Below are 24,668 nucleotides of genomic sequence, written 5' to 3' on the forward strand. Positions count from 1 at the left end.
ATAAGTTTGAGATATCCCATTTTAGGTCATGCGAGATATCAATATATACATTAAATGATACGAAGGGATGAGTGGCGTTACCTAGCCCATGTAACAACAAAAAGATGCTAAGATAATTGATGCTAAAATTCCGGCAACCGTTCCCTCAATGCTAACAGCCCCTTCTGTTCCCCGTGGAACTAATTTAAATGTTGTAACTAGATACCTGCTCATGATGCACTAACTTGGTCCGTTAGAATTCAATATTGGGACATTGTGAAAGCAATATACTCAAACTAATCTTGTTTTCACAAAATGCCTTAACTGTACACCAATCTTAGCCCAACAGCTTAAAATGTTGATCCATTTGGGAATCTCTAAATCTGAGCCTATTTTCACCTCACCGGCAACAAGTTTTAAGTTACAATATAACATGACCCATGTATGGGTATGCAACCATATATGTTTGTACTTCTGTCTGTATATATAATTAATATAAATTCTGGTGCTATCCTTTAGCTTATTAATCATATTTTTGTTCATTGATATGGATTTACCTGTAGTTTTCCCAGCACTTCGAATGCTGTTAACACCTTTTCAATTAAACCCGATCAATTTCAATCCCTAGCTAGTCATTTATTTCCAAACACTTTTTCATCAAGTGAGCTGAAGAAAGTGCCACTCAGACCAAGCAGAACTATACTTAACGTTGTTTTGCCATATGCCTTCCCTATCTCACTTGAGACAGTATCACTCAACTTAGTGCAAAAACTGGAAACGAATCCGAGCTGCCAAAGCCGATAAAATGCCTTTCCCCCTACTCCATATATTGAAAGAAATGCAAAGACACAACCAGCAGCACTGGAACTAACAACACTACCTGGACCTCTTTTTCCTTTCCTCTTTTCGGCAACCCCTTGTGCTTCCTTTTGATCCATTTTTAATTTCGTTGCTGCAGTACTCTGAGAGACATAAAAAGACCACTCAGCCCATGACATAAAGGCATGTAAAAGAGCAGAAACATGGCAATCCCTGCCAGTCAAACTTATAATTGGAAGAAAAAAGAACCATAAAATCTCTATAATTCCGATGCTTAAGCAGTGTTCTAAAATTTATACTTCCCAATTTTCAACTTTCAGAAAGCCTATTACTCCTAGGACAGCAAATCATCGTCTAGTAGCAGTAACAACATTCTTTCACAAAGTATATCAGCAGTCAAGTATTAAAGCCAATACATGTATATTTACTTACAATAAAACTATGTGTATCTATTTTTAGTATACAATTTGTATACACAGACGAGGTGTTATCATATGATTGGATGTTTCTTTAGCATATAATAACACATATTTTAAAATTAACTAATTACATGATGACACAACATTGTATACATAAATTATGTATAAAAAATGAGTACATATAGTATTGTTCATTTACTTATGAACAATGGCATATTATAACTATTCTTATTTTTGTAACACTAGGGATATTTTTTATATAATTTCTAGTGAATGAAATTCAAATCGAAGAGATTAAAACATACTAATAAAAGCTATCATAAAATATATAGTCAAGTACTAACTTCCCTCTGTAGTCAAAAACCAGAAGAACTGTGAAGAAGAGGCTCAGTCCAACGTTGTGTTTGAGGCCCAATTTCAGTCAATTGTGAAGCAGCCCAATATTCATGAATTCTAAGTAAAAGTTCTCAAGACGGTGAGTTTTGGCTTAATATAAAATGCTTACTTGAGAAGCTTCCAAGTACATGAAGATCAGAAAGCATCTTCAGCAGTTTTCTTTTATCTTCTACATTTTTTTCTTCTCTTTTCAGTTTTGATTCCAACTTGTTAAAGTGAGTTAGTTTTGAATCAACGACCATGATGTAATTAGTTAGTTACTGCCAGCTTGGCATCTCAATTGTTGTATAAAAACCACAGACTGATTTATCAAAATGTAATGAAGATTTCTAAGGAATATTTAAAAACCTTATGTCCTGTGTACCCTAATTTCTTGTTAATATATATTGAGAAGATTGAATCTTATATTACACAAAACCAATTGGCTTGTGTTAAAATCCAATCCACACACTTGTATAACACTTACTTATATTGCATTTATTAGATGTGAGACTTTAATCTCTAACACTCTCGCTCAAGTGCAACCACCTAGGCTGCTAGACCGGTCATTTGGCTCATCCGATTTTTGGTTGGACACGTTGTCACTTGTATCCAGAAATAGTTTAGACTGTTAGATTTGTCGTTTGACTTTTGCTCTAATATCATGTTGGAAATATGTATTGGACTTACAAGTGTGAAGATTGAAACTCATACTGCTAATTTGACATTTTAGTTGTATAAAAACTACAAATTGGTTTATCAAAGTGTAACGAAGATTTCTGAGGAATATTCAAAAACTCTATGTTTTGTGTGCCCTAATTTCTTGTTCACAAGATTAGCCATATTTTGATTCATTGAGTCCTTGTGTTTTTTAACACTCTCAAAATCTTTCATGGTATCAAAGCATATGACTCGTGTCTAATGGCTTAAGATTCGAGATTGTTCACAACAGGGAGTCTGATGACTCCTGAACAGAGGTCAATTAGTGGAAAGTCTAGCAAAGCAGCTTTAGTGAGCTTCAACATTTTTCCAATCTCAAGTCTACAAGCTACCTGTCCAAAGTTAAGCAAGAACAATTATTGGTATTGGTGAGCTCAAGCCTTTTACATAATAGGAGCCTATGGGTTGAGGAAGCATCTTACAGGTTTAGTCTTGTGCCTTGCCCTATTTATGCTTACTAGTTCTGATGTTGCTTTAAAAGATTCTAAATAACCAAACCTTAATTACTTTGTTTGGAAATGGTTTGATGAATTATTGATGAGTTGGTTACTTGCGTCAATGTTAGAAGATATGTTTGGTAATATAGCAAATTGCCTGATTGCTAATGAAGTGTGGAATACCTTAGAGCAGTATTTTATGATTAAGTCTAAAGTAAAAGTTGCTAGTCTTAGGAGTACATTATAGAATTTTAAGAAAGGAAATCTTTTTGTGTAAAAGTATATTAGGAGAATTAAGGAAATGTATGATACTTTAGTCGCATATGGTCAAAAAATAACAAAAGACAAATTGATTAATTTTGTTATAAATGGCTTGAGACCAAAATTTGAGCCCATAATTGCCATTATTATGACCAATCTAGCTTCATCAAATGAGAAAGTTTGTTTAGCATATGTTAAGTTCGCAGAAGTATAAGCGGAGACTTAGTAAAATTCCCGTTTTTTCTTATGACTATAGGGGTATTACAACCAATCTAGTCAATAGAGGTATGATAGGAGGTGATATAAATGCATTGTATTCTAATTCCAACTTAGGACAAATTGTTGGTGTAGAGAGAAGTGGGCAGAAGCCATTCAGACCTATGGCAAATGACAATAACTCCTATACACAAGGTAAAGGTAAAGGAAGATATTCTAACAACCCAAGGTTGTTTGTCAATTGTGTGGGAAAGCTGGTCATATGACCTTACAATGTTATCATAAGTTTGATGTTACATTTTTAGGGCAAAGGGAAAGCCAAAAAAACAATAATGACAACATGGTTAATGCTGCTTGTCTTGTTATGTCTAGTCCAATTCCAATTGTCTCTGCAAATTATTGTCCTTACTAGTCTTAACAACCATTAGTGTACTCTTAGTTTCAATCATCACAATTACAACAACCACAAGTATATTCACAGTTTTAGCCACCATAGTTAGTATTACACAATCATCAAGGTAGAGATGAAGTGTCATAGAATCAACTAGTCCTTATTTCTAATCAAGCAATAGCCCAAGTAGTATAGCAAACAAATGTGAAAGGTAGTACAACTTCTTGTATATCTGATTGTTCTTCCAAATCTTATTATGCATGTCCAAGTACTGTAGAGGATTTGAGTTGGTATATGGACACAAGAGCATCTGATCATGTCATCTCTAAGGTTGATCAACTGGCCATTAAAAAGGATTATGTGAGATCTCAACAGCTCCAAGTTAGGAATGGTGAGTGTTTGAAAATTTCTTATATTAGTTCTGTTTCTTTGCCTACATCATTTTATAATAAGTTTCTACATTTAAAAAAGGCCAAACGACTATTTCCCACCCAAGGTTTGATGTTTTCTCAAATGTCCCCTCTTTAACTATGGAAACACCAAACACCCACCCATGGCCGATTAAATTTAACAGAATCCTAACGCCTGAAAATTTTATCTCTTTTTGGCCCCCTAAACTTTAAAAACTAAAATTTTTCCTCAACCTAAGTTTTAAAAAATGGCAGTTTCACCCTAGGGTTTGGTTTTGAAATCTCTGACGACCGTTCCGGCTCCATTACCAACGACCTCTCCTCTCGAATCACCCTCTCCTTCCGACGATCTGTTTCCTCCTATTTGCATTACTGATCGACATCGGAGACGCCTTGGAAGACGAAGATGAAGCCATCGTCTTCATCTGGGAAGATGGTCGTCTTCCCAAAGGTCTTCTTCTGGGAAGACGATCGTCTTCCCAAACGAAGACTACTACTTCATCTTCGTCTGGGAAGACGAAGAACTTCGCCTTCCCCGACGAAGTTCTTCGTCTCCCAAGGCGTCTCTGACGTCGATCGATAATGCAAATGGGAGGAAACAGATCGTCAAAAGGAGAGGGTGCTTCGGGAGGGAGAGACCGTCGACAATGGAGCCGAAATGGTCGTCGGAGATTTCAAAACCAAACCCTAGGGTGAAACTACCATTTTTTAAAACTTAGGCTGGGAGAAAATTTTAGTTTTCAAAGTTTAGGGGGGCAAAAACAGATTATATTTTAGTTTATTTTTTAATATTATAGAGAAAATGACAATTTTACTCTTACCACCGTTAATTTTAACTGCTCATGGGTAGGTGTTTGGTGTTTCCATAGTTAAAGGGGGGACATTTGAGAAAACATCAAACCTTGGGTGGGAAATAGTCATTTGGCCTTTAAAAAACATACTATATGTACCAAAAATAACCAAAAACCTGTTAAGCATTTCCAAGTTTACTAGAGATAATGATATGGTTGTTGAATTCCTAAGTGACTTTTGCTTTGTGTAGGACAATGTTAGTGTGTGAAATTTCATATTTTTCGGCATCTAATTTCCTTGATTTGTGGTATTTAATTCATTAATTATTCGATTAATTGTTTGTTTTAGGAAATTGGGCATCTGAGAAAAGATACGAAATAAAAAGAATTTAGAGTTGTCGAGTATCAAGATGGAAAAACGACGAAATACATAGGAGATGACTGATTGTGAAAAAGAAGAATCTCGCTATTTATTGAGAAATTAACAGTTAGGGACTTAATTAACAATTGGAGGAAATTCAAGGCCTTTGTATGATATTTGGCATAAAAATTTTTTTCTTAATGACTGAAGTAAACTTGGCACTATAAAAAGGAAAACTACTTCGTATTTTAGGGATCTGCTTAGCATCCTTTTTTTTCAAAAATAAACATAGTCGTAGCCTTTGACTGGTTCTTCTTCAATTAGCATAAGATTTTTTATTTTAATTTTCTGTGAAGCCATGAACATGAACATGAGTGGCTAACTTTTTTCTTTAGTTGAGTAATCGGGATCATGGTTCTACGACGATTGTGAGATCTTTTTTACCCGTTCTTTTCTTTTAAATATTTAATCTATTCTTGATTTTATTTATTGTTGTCTTGTTCAATTAAATATGAGACGTCTTATTTACTTTGGATTAAAAACAACTTTGCTAGATTAAATTATTGAATTCGTAATTGTTTGATGATTTAATCATAAGTGGCTAACTAGCATGCTTGGTGAAGTAGAATAGCCACTGTATGTTAGTGGAATAGGTTAATCTAATTTAAACAAAAATAGCGTCTATGTTTTGTTGATTAGAATTGGTGGCTTTTCTAATTCTTAATTCTGTTTTTAATTTAAATTCTAAGATTGTATTTATAACTAATTGAAAAACAAAAGAAGTAATTAAAGAATGTTTCTTAATTACCGACACCAAAGGAAAAACAGAACAACAAGTGTCTTGATGTTTCATAACCGGTTTATTTAAAAGGAAAAATTAATCTTTTTATTGATGATCAATTGAATTGAACCATACCTGAATTACTTGGCCAGAACTCACCTTATTATTGTTTCAATCTAATTTTCTGATTGCTTTGATTATTTAATTCTGAATTAATTTATTTTTGTTTATTTGGTAGGATTAGAAACAACAAAATCCCCCTTACTTTATTTTGTTAGATTTAAGATTAAATAGTCCAATTTCTGTAGATATGACTCTACTTGCTCTATTTACAAGTTTTCATTGAGAGAGTAGAAAATTTTATTTTTGGTAGATTCGACACCCATCAAACAAGGCCATTAGGATTATGCTGCTTTAAGGAGTGTTTAAAGATGGGCTGTATAGTTTTAAGTGCTTTTTGTTCTTATGTCCAACCATTATCTTACAAAGCCTAACCTATCTTCTTAATGTTTGGCAATGAAACCACCAGAAGTGTCAAGGCTATTGTTTATAATAAAAATAGTTTCTTAGCAAACAAATTTGATACTGATATATGACATTAGAAACTTGGACATCCATGTGAGAAAGCCATGAGAATTGTTTTTAAACAGTTGAATGTGAATGGTAATTTTCAGAATATTTCCTTTTGTAAAGATTGCCACTATAGTAAGCACCATCAAGGGCACTTTCTCATCTCACAGTCTAGGGCTAAGAAAGCCCTAAAGTTAGTACACAATGATGTATAGGGTCCAGCACTTGTCGTGTCAAGAGAGGGTTTTAGATATTATGCCATTTTGTTGATGATCATACTGGGTCACATGGTTATTTCCTTTAAAATCAAATGTTGAGGTTGCAACTGTGTTTAAATTCTTTCATAAGGTAGTAGAAAGACAACTTGAAACCAAACTTAAAACAATGCAAATTGACTTGGTAGGGAGTATAGAAGTATTACCTTATTTTCAAGAACATAGGATAGAATATAGAATGTTTTGCCTTTATACACACCAACAACATGGGAGAGTCAAGTGTGAGCATAGATATATAGTACAGATAAGTTTGGTTTTATTGTCACAAGCCTGTATGCCATTGAAATTTTAGTGGGAGACCTTTCAAACTTTTGTTTACTTGATCAACAGACTGCCTTCAACTACCCTATTGAATAAAAACCCTTATTACCTTATGTTTCATAAGCAGCTAGATTATTTGTACTTGAAACCTATTGGTTGTGCATGCTTTCCTTTTTGAGACCTTATAATCAGCAAAAATTTGGCTTTCACACTAAAAAATGTGTGTTTCTAGGCTACAACTTGAAACACAAAAGATATAAATGCCTTAGTAGTGATGAAAGATTATATATCTCAACCTCTATAAAGTTTAATGAAAGGGAATATCCATTTAAGTCTGATCAAACCTTTAAAAATCAATTTGAATCTAGTTAAAGTTCTTTCTCTTCAGTGTCATCCTATGGGATATTCCAACCATTACAGTTTCATAATAAAAACACCAATCATGCAGTATCTGAAATGAGTACTCCTAAGTCTAACATTCCTAACACACTGACTCCTAAGCCTACAATTGTCACTTAAAAGGACTTTGCAACCACAGTACAACCTAATACAACCATTGAACCTTACAAAACTCCCTGTATCATTGAACATCACAAAACCAGCCCTATTGAACCTATTGTACCATCTGATTAATACTTGAAAATGAATCAACCTTTACATACCCAACTACCTAAAGATAATTCTCTTTGCATATCTTTATCATTAGACACTCACACTTCACTGCAGGAAGTTGTTGATCTTCCACACGATCTTAATATGGCTACTGACAAATCTGTTGGAAAATTAGTGCATCCTATGCTACCTAAGGCTAAAACAAGACATCTACCACCATCTAGAAAGTTTTTCCTTTGTTACTGAATCTATGATTAGAGAGCCTACTAGCACAACAAAGGCTTTAAGTCATCCAGATTGGTATAAAGCAATGCAAGTGGAATATGAAGCCTTAATGAAAAATTTTACTTGGGAATTGATTCCTCCTAAGGCTGATCAACACCCAGTAGTGCATAAATGGGTGTATAAAGTAAAACTCAATGCAGATAGGACCCTTCAGAAGTTAAAAGCCAGATTAATGGCTAAGGGATTTCAACAAACCCTAGGCATAGACTTCTTTGATACTTTTAGTCCAGTAGTCACGAGTGTCACTATAAGAATTACTCTAACTTTAGCAATTTCCTTTAGCTAGTCAGTGCATCAAGTAGATATCAATAATGCATTTTTGAGTGGAGACTTGTAGGAGAAGGTATACATGAGTCAATCGCAAGATTTTGTCAATATAGAGAAACCACAATTTGTATGCAAGCTCAAAAAGGCACTTTATGGGTTGAAACAAGCTCTTAGGTTGGGGTGTGTACGGTCTCGTTTGGTGTAGTTTGAGAGATTTTTCAAACCAAACTGAAAAAATGGATTGAAAATTTTTTAGACTAAACTAAACCATTTTAGGTTTCAAACCAAACTGAAAAAATATGTTTTGGTCTTGTTTGAATTAAAGTTTGAACCTTAATTATTAGTATATTTTATGATATAACACAATGCAGATAGAAAACGATACATATCATAAGTTGTATCGAATTAATACGATACAATGAACGTATCATATAATACAATACATATCTTATGATACGATACATATTTCTTATACGAATTGATACCCTTTTTTTAGAAAATAAATCTATTAGAGGTGTATATGAAAAATTTTATAATATTAAAGGTATTTGTGATATTTTTCAAAATGATGACCTCCCAATCATAATATTTTATCAGTAATTTATTATTTTAATTTTTAGAAGGTGTATCATGTAATATGATACATAATATGGTAAATTGAGTTTTTGATATATTATATGATACATAAGTAAACTATTATACTTTGAAAATTTTAAAATCATTTATATATATATAATTTAATAAAATTAGTTGAATTATAGTTTTCTGAAACATAATATACACATATAAAATAAATATAAAATATATATACAATATATATGTACAAAAAATAACAAAATAAATATGAAAAAAAAAATTGTACACCTAATTATTTGTTAGAAAATTTTGTCAAACATAATTTTATATATATATATATATATATATATATATATATATTTAAATACGATTTACGGTTTTGTTTAGTTTGAAAATTGCTCAAACCACAAGCTGAATTGAAAAAAAAAACGGTTTAAAAATTTTCAACTCAAACTAAACTATTTTATAAACCAAACTATAATTTTTAAACCGTTTAGTTTAGCTTTACAATTTGAATTGAATTATGCACAACTCTATTCCTAGGGTCTGGTATGATAAGTTAAAAAGTACATTGATTAGTAGGGGTTTCACCAATACCATGTTTGATTCTAGTTTATTCGTTCCAGTAGAAAGAAAAGTTAAAGTGCATATGTTGATCTATGCGGATGACATTCTCATCACTAGACCTGATGAAGATTATATACAAAATCTAATTAAAGACTTGAATAGTCAGTTTTCATTGAAGGACTTGGGAAAGCTCAATTTCCTTTTAGGAATAGAAGCTCATAGAAGCAATGGAGGATTACATCTATACCAAGCAAAGCATGCAGAAGAGTTGTTGATAAAAACTAGGATGCAAGATACTAGACCTTGTAAGAGTCCAGTGGCTACATGTACTAAGCTATTTATGGGTGATAGTGAAGCATATGGAGATCCAAAGCTGTACAGAAGCACAATTGGTGCTTTACAGTACCTCACCCTCACAAGACTAGACTTATCTTATGTGGTGAACAAGTTAAGTCAGTTTCTTAAGGAACCATCTGAGTTGCAATGGTAGACTTGCAAGAGAGTTCCAAGATACATTCAGGGGACTAGGTTCTTTGGTGTTTTGATTAAACCAGTTTCTGTTTTTACTATTAAGTCTTATACTGATGTAGATTATGCTGGTGGACCAAAAGACAGAAGATCAACAAGTGGATTTAGTGTGTTCTTTGGTTCAAATCTAGTCTAATGGGCTTCCAAAAAGCAGAAGGTAGTAGCATTATCATCGACTAAGGTTGAGCATACAGTTGTGAGTCACGCTTCAACAGAGATTATTTGGATCAAGAGTTTGCTGTCAGAACTGAAGGTTGATAGCTTTTCTGTCCCCATAATATAGTGTGATAATATGAGCGCAGGAGCCTTAGCCTCAAACGTTGTCTTCCACAACAGAACCAAGCACATAGAGATAGATATGCATTTTGTGAGAGAGCAGGTGACTGTCAAAAAGTTGAAGGTGCAATATGTTCCCATAGAGCATCAGGGGGCTGACATTTTGATGAAACCTCTACCTATAGCCAGGTTTGAGTTGCTAAGATCAAAACTAAATATGGTGGAATGGAAGAAACTATCTAAGAAGAGTGAAATAGTTGAAGAGAGATTTTCAAACCTTAATGTGTATAGTTCTGAAGTAATTTGGAACATGTGCTGATAGGATGTTGCAAGGATTTATGGAATGGTGGTTTATGAGAATCACTGTGAGTTCTATAAACATGATGGGTTTGTGGTCATTGTGTAAAATTGGCTTAGCTGTTTTCTTTTGATCACAGGCAAAGTTGGTAGGAGTTTAGTTCCAGGGACGAATTACAGGAAAGGTGAAGGCTATGATTAAAATGACAGAAGTTAAAACTAGAAATCACAGTTTCAGAGAAGGTTTTTGATCTAGGGAGGATTGGTTCAGTAAAGCAAGTACTGTTTCAGCAAAGCAAGTCTAATGTTGCTTATAGCAACATTGACTTGAGGAAGGATAGGAAGTAGAGGCTCAGTCCAATGTTGTGTTTGAGGCCCAATTTCAGTCAATTGTGAAGCAGCCCAATATGCATGAATTCTAAACAGAAGTTCTCAAGACAGTGAGTTTTGGCTTCATACAAAACGCATCAGATTGGAAGAGAAAAGCGTACTGGAGAAGCTTCCAAATACATGAAGTTCAGAAATCATCTTCAGCAGTTCTCTTTTGTCTTCTACATTTCTTTCTTCTCTTTTTAGTTTTGATCTTCACTTGTTAAAGTGAGGTAGTTTTGAATCAACGGCCATGATGTAATTAGTTAACACTCTCAAAATCTTTCAAGAACATACAAGTGTATACATAGGTTTAAACTTACGATAACGAAAATGTAGCTAGAAGAAAAAATCCAGAGGGTCTAAAAGCGTGCCACGTAAGAGTGCCGAGGAAGAACGCTGTGGCAATTCCTGAAGTAGACAAACCAGAAAGCAAAATCGGAGAGCCTAAGATGAAGATCACGATGTTACTGAGCAAAGCAGACTGCGACGTGGAAGCATCTGATTGCATCAAGCTCATGGCCTCCGATAAGACGCTCCCTGTATCGATGGAACAGCACGGCTGTCCGAATTGACAACATTTTATTGTGATTTAAGTTGTCATTAAAGTTAGTGTTTTTGCAGTTGAGAAGAGTGAATTTGGATTTGTGGAATTTCTGGAGAAAATTCGAATGTCAGAACAGTACAGAAGGAACCGGAGGAGATTTGATGACATTTTTTTGTTGGATTATAGAATTCGTGAGAGTCAAGCGTGACGGGAAATGAGATTGGTTCAGATTCCGGGGTTCGGAGGTTTGACTTTGTCCCGGGTTGCGTTAAAAATTCCCGGTTTAATTTGTTTGAGAGATCTCTTTAGGTTTAGTTTAATTTAAAATTATTCAATTACATAATAATATATATTGAGTATATACTTAAAATAGATTCATATATTTTTCTTGATATCTTTGTTATGGTAGATTCAATCAAAGTGGAGTCTGAACAAGATCAAATTTAAAATTAGTTCAAGTTTAAAACAATTAGTTCAAGATTAATAAGTTGAAACTTGAATTTAACTCAAAAATAATTTAAAACTGATATCTCCTTTATATCATGAATAAATAAGAAAAATATCACTTTTTTTTTCTTATGTTCTTTCCTTGTGCATCTTCTTTTTATATTCTTTATATTTCATTGATAAATACATCTATAGGTTAGGTTAGGCCATGACATGACTTATTTTGGTGCAGCCCCTCAAGCTCACGGATTGTGTCAAGCTAAGACTAACAAATTTGTAAATTATAGCTTGTTGAAAAGCAAAATCCAGAAATGACAATAACCCCGAGTTGTGCCTTTGTAGGCTTTTTTGCAAGACCATGTAAAATTAATCATTTATATATTTTTTAATTTTTTTAATTTTTATTGGTTGGCTTACGGGTCTTTCCCATAGGCCCATGCATAGTTCGTCTTAATAATGGGTCTTGACATAACCCATAATTTTGTGAGTATATGTACTATCATCCTCTTTCAAAGCATCTACAAATGAAGCATAACCTCCTTGTGCTAGTGACCTCCTTGGTGAAATAGATCGAAATCTCTTAACCTTATTCTTGCTTATGAGAAGTCTCTTTCCTCCGATGCCTTGGCGTTGCTTTGGAAGGGTCAATTCTCATTTTGACTAGAACAAATCCTACTATTTTAAACGTAAGATTTAAACTAATTGACAAAAATCTCAAGGTTATAGTACTATAGATAACTAAGAGTAATATTATGTGTATATATTTTTAGTATAAAATTTGGATACATAAATACCGTGTTATTATGTGATTGGATGTTGTTTTATTTTAATTTAAAATAATTCAATCACATAATAACATATTATTTATGTATCTAAATTATGTACAAAAAATATATATGTATAGTTTTATTGAAGGGAAAAGAGCAATATCATGCGTACACACTTTTGAAAACTCAAATGATATGTCATCTTGTGATTGGGTATTACTTTATTTTTATTTAAAATCAATAACACATCATTTGTGTATCCAAATTTTGTATTAAAAATATATACACATAGTTTTATTAAAGGAGAAAAAGAAATATTATGTTTACACAATGATATGTCATCATGTGATTAGGTGTTACTTTATTTTTTATTCAAAATCATCCAATCACATGATGACGTATCATTGTGTATCCAAATTATATACCAAAAGTATATACACTATTTTATTCAAGGGGAAATAACAATATTATGTACACACATTTTTAGTATATAATTTGAATACATAAATGATATATCATCATATGATTAGATGTTACTTTATTTTTTATTTAAAATTATTTAATTACACGATGACATCATTTGTGTACTTATATTATATATCAAAAGTGTTTTCCTTGTTGTAAACAAACAAATATCCTTAGTTCTCTATATCAATTATGAAAATTATGAGACATGTTGGAAAGATTTTATATGTTTAGATAATAATTAATTCTCAATCATGCATGATAAAAACAGAAATATTTCTGAATTTCAAATCTTATATTTCACTATTTTATAATTTAATTTCTAGTGTTTCATGAAGTGACAAGAATTGCATATAAAATCTCATCCCAAGTACAGGAACACCGGCAAGACACCAATGGCCACAGTCATTCTGGCCAACAGGTCCATACACAGAAGGATGCCCATCGTTTCTCAACTGGGATAGTGTTGTTACATCCAGCAAACTCACTGGCTTCGACATTTTGCTCAATAGATCCTTCACGATGGCCACCGCAGGCAGTGGACCTGCCAGATATGTTGAACCACTTATGGGCTGAGTTTGGTGCTTGCAGCTTGCTGAGGTCCCTTCATTCCACTCTTGCCCACTGTCATAAACCAATGGCATGAAAGAGTGAGATTACAATTCAAGAGTAACAGTAAAATATCGTGTACTCACTTTAAGTACACAAATAAATACACTTTTGATGTGTTATTAAATGAGTGTAAATTAAAAATAAAGTAACATCCAATTATATAAAAACACATCACATATATATTCATTTATATATTTAAAAGTAGATACACATAATATTACTCGTTAATAATTAAAGAGCTTACTTATAGTGGGTAGGAGAAATGCTCTGATAGAAAACTTTGGTGATGGAAGGATCAATGGAAGAGTCAACCCGTTTTGACCAAGTAATAAGTCCCTTTTTGAGGGCAACCAATTGATTCATATCTTTCTAAATGTTATTCCCTTCTTGAATATAATCTCATCTGTCACATCAATTTGTATGGATAAACTAGTAAAATTTATTTATACATATAGTTTTATTTTTACTTAGAAATGGATTACGTACTTTTGTAGGGTTTTTGTATGGAGCCACTAGTGATAAGTATTGAAGATGAGCATGTCATATCCTTTCCATGCATTGCCATTTTTAATCGAGTCAAGCTTGAGAACCCTCCCAATTTTTTCAGTCACTAAATCTACTAGAAATGGTTTAAAATCTAATTTTATTGAAATGTCATAGTCCTGCAAGTTTCATCAATACATTTGTTTAGATATCATCACTCAAATATATCATATTATTCATAAATTTTAAATAAAAAATTCCTCATATAAACAATTATATATAAAATATTAACCATAATTAGATTATGAAATATAGTTAAATCGATTATGGATAAATCATATAATAGGTTTAAATTTTTTCCCATCAGCAAGCATGTATATAATCTAGAGTATACACAATATTTTCAAAACTGGATCGAACATCAACCTAGTGGAAAGGACAATTTATTCTAACTAATGGTCAGATCGACTAGTTGTTCAAAAATAATATTCAAAACAATATTTTATAATTTATCATTAAATATACAATATAACTTATTTTAATATCAAAATAAGTTTAGATAAATAAAATTATATTTGTTTCAGGTTTTATAATAAAATCTTGAAAAAAATTAATTTTTTATGTTAATAAGGTCAAACTTATTTTTTAACCCAATCTAATTAGATGTTTTAAATGGATTAAACCCCAAATCAATTTGCTCTAATTCAGTTTAACTGTAAAAATTGTTTTTAAGTAAATCGAAATCAGTTTGACTAATAGATGATTAAACTAATTAGATTGATTGATTTAATTTAATTTTTAAAACCATGAGTATACATACCGGTAAAGTGAAAGTAGCGAGACCATTTTGTTCACCAAGTGTGTAATTTGACTGAGGTACTGAAGCATAAAGCATGCAATTGAGTGACTGCCATTGATTCCTGCTCAGAGAGTCCCCCACGAACAGTATTTTCTTCCCTTTAAACCTCCTCACAAAATCTTGGCCATCGAATCTGCACTACAATTATTATTATAACATCAAAGAATTTTAATTTCTACGCAAAATCAGTGGTGGATCCGTGATATAATAAAGAAGGGTTAAAATTAAATAAAAGAAAAAATATAAAATATTAATTAAAAAATGATACAATCTAAAAAAGGTCCATGTAAAAATCTATAAATTATTTTGCTCATTTTTCATACTAAAGGGTAATTTAAAATTTTCAAACCCATAGAGGTCAAATGATCCTTCTTGACCCTGATAGGTTCCGCCGGTAAAATCATGCTTGAAATAATGATAAAATAAGAGCACCTTGGCAATGAACAAGAGGTGGGCTTCCATTTATATTTGAGATAGAGGTTGTCCGGCCGACCATTTTTCTGGCAATCAAATTTTTTCTCGATGAAAGGGCATGTTGAAGTACTGTAAAGAGGATAAGATTCATCAGAAACCCAACTTCCTTGGAAGAAATCACAGCCGCCCACTTGATCAAAACCTGATGAAATAGTGAAAGAAAACAAAAGCAAAAGAAATGATAAAGAGAAAGGTGTAAATGTGATAGCCATTTTTTCTCATTTTGTGATGATTTCTGGGTTTGCTTCAGGACAATGAGATGATTCTTTGTTGTATTTTAACATTTTTCTAAGTGGGAAATCTTTTTCTTCAAAGGAAAGCCTTCCTTTCTATTCATTTTCCAGTTATTTTTTTTCCTTTTTTTCTTGTAGTTTTTACTAATGAATTTGGACAATTAAATTGCTTAAGGAAAGTTCCTACATATTTGGAGAATTCCCACTGTTTGTTGATTAAATTGGTCAGCCAACTGTATCTTGGTTCTTGGTTTCCTCAGTCATTGGCCTTAGTTTAGGAAATAGTTTATATGTAACCATAATACATTCCATTGAAAAATATAGAACAACTTCATTACATTTAAGTTTTCATTCATCTTTGTAATATGAAAAAAGTAGTATTATATAAACAAATAAATTATACAAGCTTGTACATAATTAATGACATTTCACAATGTAATTAGATAGTTTTAAATTACACATAAAATAATACTTAATCACATAATGAAATGTCATTATTTGTATATAAAGTTGCACATATTATTTATATACATAATTTTATTGATTTGAAAAACACATTTCAGATTTGTAATACATTAAATTGAATATTGAAATGGCAAAAATAATTATTAATACTTAGATAAAAAAAAAATTATTAAGTGGTAATTGGAAACTAGAATACCATCGATAAAAGGTCTTTAGATCTTCAATAGTAGCACATGTTTCTTTGATGATAATAATTATAATAAAGTGAAAGGACTTATTCCCATCCAACGTATGATGTGTTTCTAAAATCTCATTTATGGGTTTTAAAAATTCAAATACTCATAAATGAATTATTAACTTTAACTAAAACTATTAGTTGGAGGGATAAAATTGTTATTTTATTACTAAACATTAAAATGTAAAAATTTATATCATTTTTTCTCTATAGTTTAAAAAACCAATAATTTTTCTCTCATCTAAAAATTGAAAAATTCATTTTTCCGCTTAAAGTTTTTTCTTCATTCTCCAATACTGAAAATCTATTGCCATTGATAGCTGACCACCCCAACATCTTCTTTTCTGGTTGTCAGCTTTCCCATCAGAATAGGTTCATCAGACAAAAATAATTTTATCTTTTGTAACTAATAATTTTGGTTAAGGTTAACAGCTCATATGTGAGTATTTAGATTTTTTACACACGGTGGGTGAGACTTTGGCCTAATAATAATAGTAAGCAACGGCTTGCCCCTAGTTCGGCTTGAGAAAATAAATAAAGCTGCTCAAATCATGGGTTTGGATTGATTGAGAAAATAAGCTTGGCCCCAAAATGGACTTTCATTACCTCATGACCACAAAATATTAACAATGGATCAACTCACAGAATATTTTTGCCTTGTGAATTTATATGATAGACTTATTAAAAAATTAGCGTTGCCTTTCCAGATGTGTACACTCTTTGTTTAAATTAGTACAACATTATGTAAGAGAAGAGGTATACATCATGGTTTTAAAATCCAGATCAAGATGGTTTGAAAACCATTTAGTATTTTAACTGCTTTTACTTGTAGTTAGATTGATGATTTTGCACTGATTGACAAGTTAAAGTCTAGTCAAAGGACAGTTGAATGAACAGTGCAAACAAATAGATATAATTAAAATTTAATAAAAAAAATAAAATGATAATGTTCCATCAAAAGAAATGGAAACGTGAAATATCAAAATTGAAGACTCGAAAATCCCTAGTTCTGGAATCCTAAAACCTAGCTTGACGGATACTTTAAGCGAATTACTAAATGGAAACGTGAAATGAAAGTGCAAACAAATAGCTTGACAATGTTGGTGGCAAGTATAGCACCTTCAATGGGTTTGATTGATTTTAGGTATTGATTCTAATGATAGTTACAAGGTTAGCCACTAACTATTAGGTTTTTCTTTAAACTTTCTTGTAGATGATTCAAAAGACCTGAGTTAATTACATAAAAAGTAAATCACCTTGTGTCCTATTAAGAGATTAAAAGTTTGAGGTCAAAATATAATAACCCAAAAGTTAAGAGTGGAATGAAATTGTATAAATTAGGGTTATGAGATGTATCATATAAAGTGAGACCATTCTTATTACCCACAAATAATCTAGTTATTTTTTATAAGAAAAGAGAGAAAATTTTGTCTCTAAATTCACGCTCACAAACTAGTGGCTGTGAGACTCTCTAATACCTTCCTAATAATTGGTAGTGTTGTAACGCCTTTGTAGACAAATGAGGCTTCGTTGGTTTGACTAAGGAAGTGAAAACTAATTTGCAACAAAATATGCATGGTGAATTTAGGTCTCTAAATTTATATTTAATTGCATATATAATGATCCCTTAATTTTATGGTCGTTTATGGTGATCTCTTTGTACAAAATGCTGATGCTTTTGTTGTTCTCTTGTGTATTTATTAAGATCACAACCCTTTCATGATATTCAAAAAAGTGTTTCCTATTACTCCCTTACATTTTGACAAATTTTATATGTTCTCACATTTTTCTATTTTATGAACTACTTTTATCTGTAAAATCATATGTTTATAGAACAATGAATATATATAATTTCAATGAGGAAACACTTTCTAATCTTTGTAGAAATGTTTTTTTCCTTTTTTTTTTAGAAGTAAATGTGCATATTAACAAAAAAAAAGACAAAGCAACTCTCAAAAAAGGTTTTGAGGATAACCTAAGCTTGACCTAACTAAATGAATGTCAACACAAAATTACAAACACACAAAGTTTGTAGGAACTTGAAATCATTTGAGGATGATGACCAATCGACAAAGTAGAAAATACAGAGAATATATCACCTATAAACAAAACAACTAAACAAACAATTGAGAATTGTTATTCTTGTGTAAATTGTATTTTCATTATAACAAGTTTTTCTTTAAATAAATATAGACTCAAAGTGTAAAAGGAAACCAAAAGAGGAAATGAGTCACAATTGTCAACAAATCTCCACCCTAGTGAGTTTTTCAATTAGAGAAACAAATATGATAAAAGTAGCACTCCACCATTGACGCATAAATAAGCATGCCCAAATTTTGCTTAACACTAAATGACATTGACAAAATGTTATTTGACCAAGATCATTGAATGAAAACCTTTTTACCTACAACATAAAACTCTGTACCCAAATTATTTTGTGTGCACAAAATCTTTAAATAATGCACCTCTTGGATCATCATTTGATGCTCTAATACCATTTTTTAAGAATTTGTGAAAGTATAACAAATTTCAAGATTAACCATATATGACAAAAATCACCAAGATCATTGAATGAAAACCTTTTTACCTACAACATAAAACTCTGTACCCAAATTATTTTGTGTGCACAAAATCTTGAAATAATGCACCTCTTGGATCATCATTTGATGCTCTAATACCATTTGTTAAGAATTTGTGAAAGTATAACAAATTTCAAGATTAACCATATATGACATAAATCACCAAGAACACAATAAGTATAACATTTAATGTGGTTTAACATAACTTGTCTACATCTCCGAATAATAGAGGAATATATTATAATTACAAAAATATAAGAGCACCACACACTTAATGATACCCTAAAGGAGTAACTTGTCAAAACTCTGAATTAATGATATCCCAAAAAGTGTTTTCAAAGCGTTAACATATTTCTTGGTATGAACTATTTGATTTTCAAGATTATTTATTTTGGTTTCCGGGTATCTTCTTCTTTAATTGTTTTTGTTCTGTTTTTTAACTTTTGTTGTAAAAAATGTTCTGTTTGGTTGGCAAGAAACTAAAAAATGAAACCAAAAAAAAAAAAAAAAAAACTGGAAGCATTGAGTTTCTTTTCTCTTAAATTCCACGTAGGAAAAATTCTCTTTCTCCCTCAATAATTCATTTACCAGGATTATTATTGGGGAAATTAAAATAAATGCCCCTTTTATTGGGGCAATAAAAAATTTACCCCAAATTTTGGTAAAGAAAAATACTCTTAAATTAAAGTATTTAAACGAAAATGCCCCAAATATCCCCTTAAATACCAAAACTACCCTTCTAAATAAATTATTATTTTATTTAAGGGTAATAAACAAATTTACCCCTAATGTTGGGGTTTAAACCAAAATACCCCTAATCTAAAGCATTTAAACAAAAATGCCCAAAAATAATACCAAAACTACCCTTCATCTATTTCTATATAAACCACATACCTTCCTTCATTTTTAACATATCTAAGAGAGATTTCTAAAGAGAAAAAATAAGTTTGTGTTCAAGATTTCGGGCGTGAAGAGAAAAGTTCATCATTTCGAGGTATTTATTCCTGTCATTACTTTAATCGTTATTATTTTATTAATAATACAATTATATGTGATATTTTATACAGTAAATTATAGTTGTGTGTAATATGTAAAATAATAAAAATTAGATAGGTTATGTTGTAAATATTATAGTAGTATAGGATAACATGATATTACTTCAATCGTTACTATTTTATTAATAATGCAATTATATGTGATATTTTATATAATAAATTATAGTTGTGTGTAATATGTAAAATAATAAAAATTAGATAGGTTATGTTGTAAATATTATAGTAGTATAGGATAACATGATATTACTTCAATCGTTACTATTTTATTAATAATGCAATTATATGTGATATTTTATACAATAAATTATAGTTGTGCGTAATAAGTAAAATAATAAAAATTAGTAGACTATGTTTAATAAAATTATTCTGTCAAATTGAATTATGAAATAGGTATAATTGTGTAATAGACATCTGTAAATAGTATTTTCAGTTATATTATTTATGTTGATTATATATTTTATTTGGGCAATATAAAATTTACCCCAAATTTTGGGATTTAAGCAAAAATACCCTTATATTAAAGTATTTAAATCAAAATGCCCCAAATATCCCCTTAAATACCAAAACTACCCTTTTAAATTAAATTATTATTTTTTAAAGGGCAATACCAAAACATGATATATTTAAGTAGTCACAATATGTAATTGAATTATGAAATAGGTATAATTGTGTAATACACATATGTAAATAGTATTTTTAGTCGTATTATTTATGTTGATTATATATTTTATTGTAGGATTAATCTAAATGTCTGGATATATTTCAATTAGATATGGAAAAAATTGGATAGAAAATGGTGACAATGTTATAAAATATGTTGGAGGTACTAGGAAATTGATTAAAATTCTAGAACACACATCATTCGAAGAATTAATCCAAATAGTGAGCGACAAGTGTAATATAGATCGAAAGATATTTAACATTAGTTAAGCATGAAACCGAAGCATCTCGATGACAGTTTTCCGATAGAAATTTCCAATGATGAAGATGTTGAGGTTCTTAACGGTCTATCTAATCTCTTAAAAGAATGTGTTCCAGTTTTTGTTGTAACTACAATTAATGATGATAGTTATGAGGCTCAACAAGCAGATGAAAATTTACAAGGTGGTGAGCCGAGCAGTTATCCAGAAAATCAAACAATTGGTATAGAAGAGATTCAAAATATCGAGATCAATCCGAAACAAGAATTTATAGAGGAAGATTTTACATATCTTCCTGAAGTTAATGTTGATGCATTGTATCGCGCAGAAGAATTTCTTAATGGGTATGAAGCAACTTTTCCAGATTGGAGTGAATTTGAAGGAAAGGTTGTACATAATATTCTAATCGAAGAATCAGAGGTTGAAGAGAAGACCTATGTTAATAAAGATATTGGAGGTACAAGTAGTTTTTCAGAAACTACTCCTGCTGGTGGGAATGTTCGTACTGATGCATTTCATTGGTTACCACATTTTCCTGATCAACCATCTACATCCAGAAGCTCAAATGTATCGATTGATAATAATTCTCCAAAAGTTGGTATATTATTTTTCAAGTAAACAAAATGTCATTGATGCGATATATCAAGACGAGCTTCGGAGGGGATATCAATTTTTTGTGGACAAATCAGACACGATTAGATGGGTGGTTAAATGTCTTAACGAAGAATGTAAATGGCGTGCATGGGCAGTTAGGGTGAGAGAAAGTGATAGTTTTGAATTACGTCATATGGATAGCCATCACACATGCGGCATAAATCAGATATTACCTCACCATAGGTAAGAAGGTGCTTGAGCTTTAGGTCAATTTTAAGGACCAAATTCATATTAGTTGATCGTGTTTATCGACCGAAGGAGATCATTGCTGATATCGCAGACTGATATAAAATTGATATATCGTACGCACAAACATGACGGGCAAGAAATTGGGTGTTTTAATTATTGAGAGGGACACCAGAAGAGTCGTTTATGTTGCTACCAGAGTATTGCTTTAATTTAGAATGTTGTAATCCAGGAACAATGACATATACACTAACAGATGAGCAGGATCGATTTAAATACTTTTACATGGCATTCGGTTGTAGTATCCATGCATTCCAACATCATATTCAACCGGTTATTTGCATTGATGCTACTTTCTTAAAGGGTAGATATTTGGGTCAACTATTTATTGCTATTGCATTAGATGGGAATAATTAGATATATCCCTTTGCTTTTGGGATTGGTCCTAGGGAAGATCATGATAAATAGTGTTGGTTTTTAACAAAGCTGAGGGATTGTATTGGTGAGGTTCCTTATTTAGCTATCATTTCAAATCGACATGTCAGCATATTTTCGGCAATGACTGAAGTATTCCCTAGTGTGCATCACGGTTATTGTTGTCACCACCTCCATTGTAACATGTGGTCCAAGTACAAAAAGAATGCTAAAGTCGCATGGATGTATTGGAAAACAGCTAAGGCGTACACTGAGTATGAATTCCAACAGGTCATGAAGTCACTAGCCCGTATACACCCTGATGCAGCTGCATACCTGTGTGAGGTGGGTTTCGATCGATGGGCACGAGCATATTTTTCAAGGCATAGGTATAATGTAATTATTGACTCAATGAGTCATTATGCTCTTATTTTGATGATAACAAACTAATATGTCCCTAAACATATTAACTAATGATTTTACTTGAGTGTGAGTTTAGATTGCAAGAATTTATCGAATGCACTTGAAGGAGTTTCAAGATGGAAATAAAAAACAAGGCTCAAGTGAAGAATTCTTGAAGATTTGAAGTAAAACTCAAGTTTAGGTAGACATGTTTGTAATTTGGAGCATTCATTTTGATTAAAATATTTATTTGCATGGGATAGCTCACTTCAAAACTCATTTTCATATATGTCACATTTTGGGTTAAAATGTCATTTTTTAAACTTATTGGGTTAAGCCAGTTCTTTCACTAAAGTTTATTAATTCTTTTAAAATGATGAAGTTTTGTGAACTATATTTTCATATCTTAAAGTTGGTTTTGAAAGAATTTTCAAAAATGGGTTAAATTGTCACTTTTCAAAGTTTTAGAGGTTAAATAGTTTTTAAAAATTCAGGGGGTAAAAGGTAATACAATTCGATCGAGCGAATTTGATCGACCGAATCAGCTTCTGAATTTTCCAGAAGCCATGTATTTTGACTTCTAGAAATTCGGTCAATTGAATTAAATTCAGTCATTTTGGTTTGAATTTTCTAATGGCTAGTGCCACGTAAACTCTACGGAAGTGCCACATCACATCTAGTTGACCGAATTACATCCGGTCGACCAAATTGTGTATTTTATGGAAAACTAAAACGGCTATTCTTTTTGCACAACAGTAACTTTTTTCATTTTCCTTTATATAAACCCAATCAAATTCATTCAAAAAGAATTTTTGCCATAAAAAACTTTCATATTTTTTAGAGCAAATTAGTCTTGAGGTATTTACTTGCAAATTCTTCTCTCTAATCAAAACCCTTGCTCATAAACTTTGTAATTTCATTTGCATTGGATTATACTAAGCTTTAACTTTCATATACACTCTTGAGAGAGATCATATTTCAATTCCGTACTAAAATTCATGCTATAAAAGAGTGAGGTTCACTCTTGGAGAGATTAGAAAATTTCTTGTGAGAGAAATTGAGTTTTAACATTTGTAAAGGTTAATAGCACCTTTGAAGCTATTTTGGTTGTGAAAAAGAAGCTTGGTTGAGGTTTAGGTCAACCAAGGATTAATGGAATACTCCAGGGGAGAAAACTTGGAGGAGTGGACGTAGGCCGGGTTAAGCCGAACCACTATATATCGCATGTTTGATTTTCTCTTCCCTTAAACTCATACTTTATGTTATGTTATTTTGATTGTATTGATTATTTGGAATATTTTAGTTATTCCCATAAATTGGATTAAAAATAGGCAACATTCATTGATTTGAATAAATTGCTTTAATTATCAAATTTGGTAAAAAATGTTTTAAAATTGCCTAATTCACCCCCCTCTTAGGCTATTCGATCCTACAGTAATGACTACTAATATTGCTGAGTCATTTAATGCCTTGGTCAGAAATGCTCGAGGCTTACTTATTACGATGCTAATCGAGTTCATCAGAGGTACATTGTAGCGATGGTTTTATGAAAGAAGAAATCATGCCAGTAAGTTCATATTAAATATTATAATATGTTATAATTGTGTGTTACTAAACTTATACTTGATTACTAACCAAATGTGTTTATATTTATATGATTTACAGATGTTTATACCAACCCAGTCACACCTTGGGTTGAAGATAAAATCGCAAAACGTGTACGAAAGTCTTCAAACTTGGAGGTACGTCCTATAACATCTGATCGATACCAGGTCCTTGGTAGTGGTCAATATAATGCTCTGGTCAACCTGACGGAGCATACATGCACCTGTAGAAAATTTCAGTTATCACAGATTCCCTACATGCATGTTATTGTTGTAGCCAGATATATGAAGCTCACAACCTACATTCAATAGGTGCATCCATACTACAACACAACTTTTTATCGTACAGTTTATGCGGACGCAGTCAATCCATTGGGAGATCAGTTAGACTGGATTCATTCAGAAGAGGCACGTGTAATCCACC

General features: G+C 31.7%; 2 pseudogenes; both read right to left on the minus strand.

Annotated features, from left to right (window-relative positions):
* Nucleotides 1-21: 21 nt before the first annotated feature.
* On the minus strand, nt 22-12,279 carry LOC123207318 (annotated as a pseudogene).
* A 1,066-nt stretch (nt 12,280-13,345) lies between these two features.
* LOC123207319 lies at nt 13,346-15,709 on the minus strand (annotated as a pseudogene).
* Between the last annotated feature and the right edge of the window lie 8,959 nt (nt 15,710-24,668).

Source organism: Mangifera indica, unplaced genomic scaffold, assembly GCF_011075055.1.
Source record: "Mangifera indica cultivar Alphonso unplaced genomic scaffold, CATAS_Mindica_2.1 Un_0071, whole genome shotgun sequence".
In the NCBI taxonomy this organism is placed as follows: Eukaryota; Viridiplantae; Streptophyta; class Magnoliopsida; order Sapindales; family Anacardiaceae; genus Mangifera; species Mangifera indica.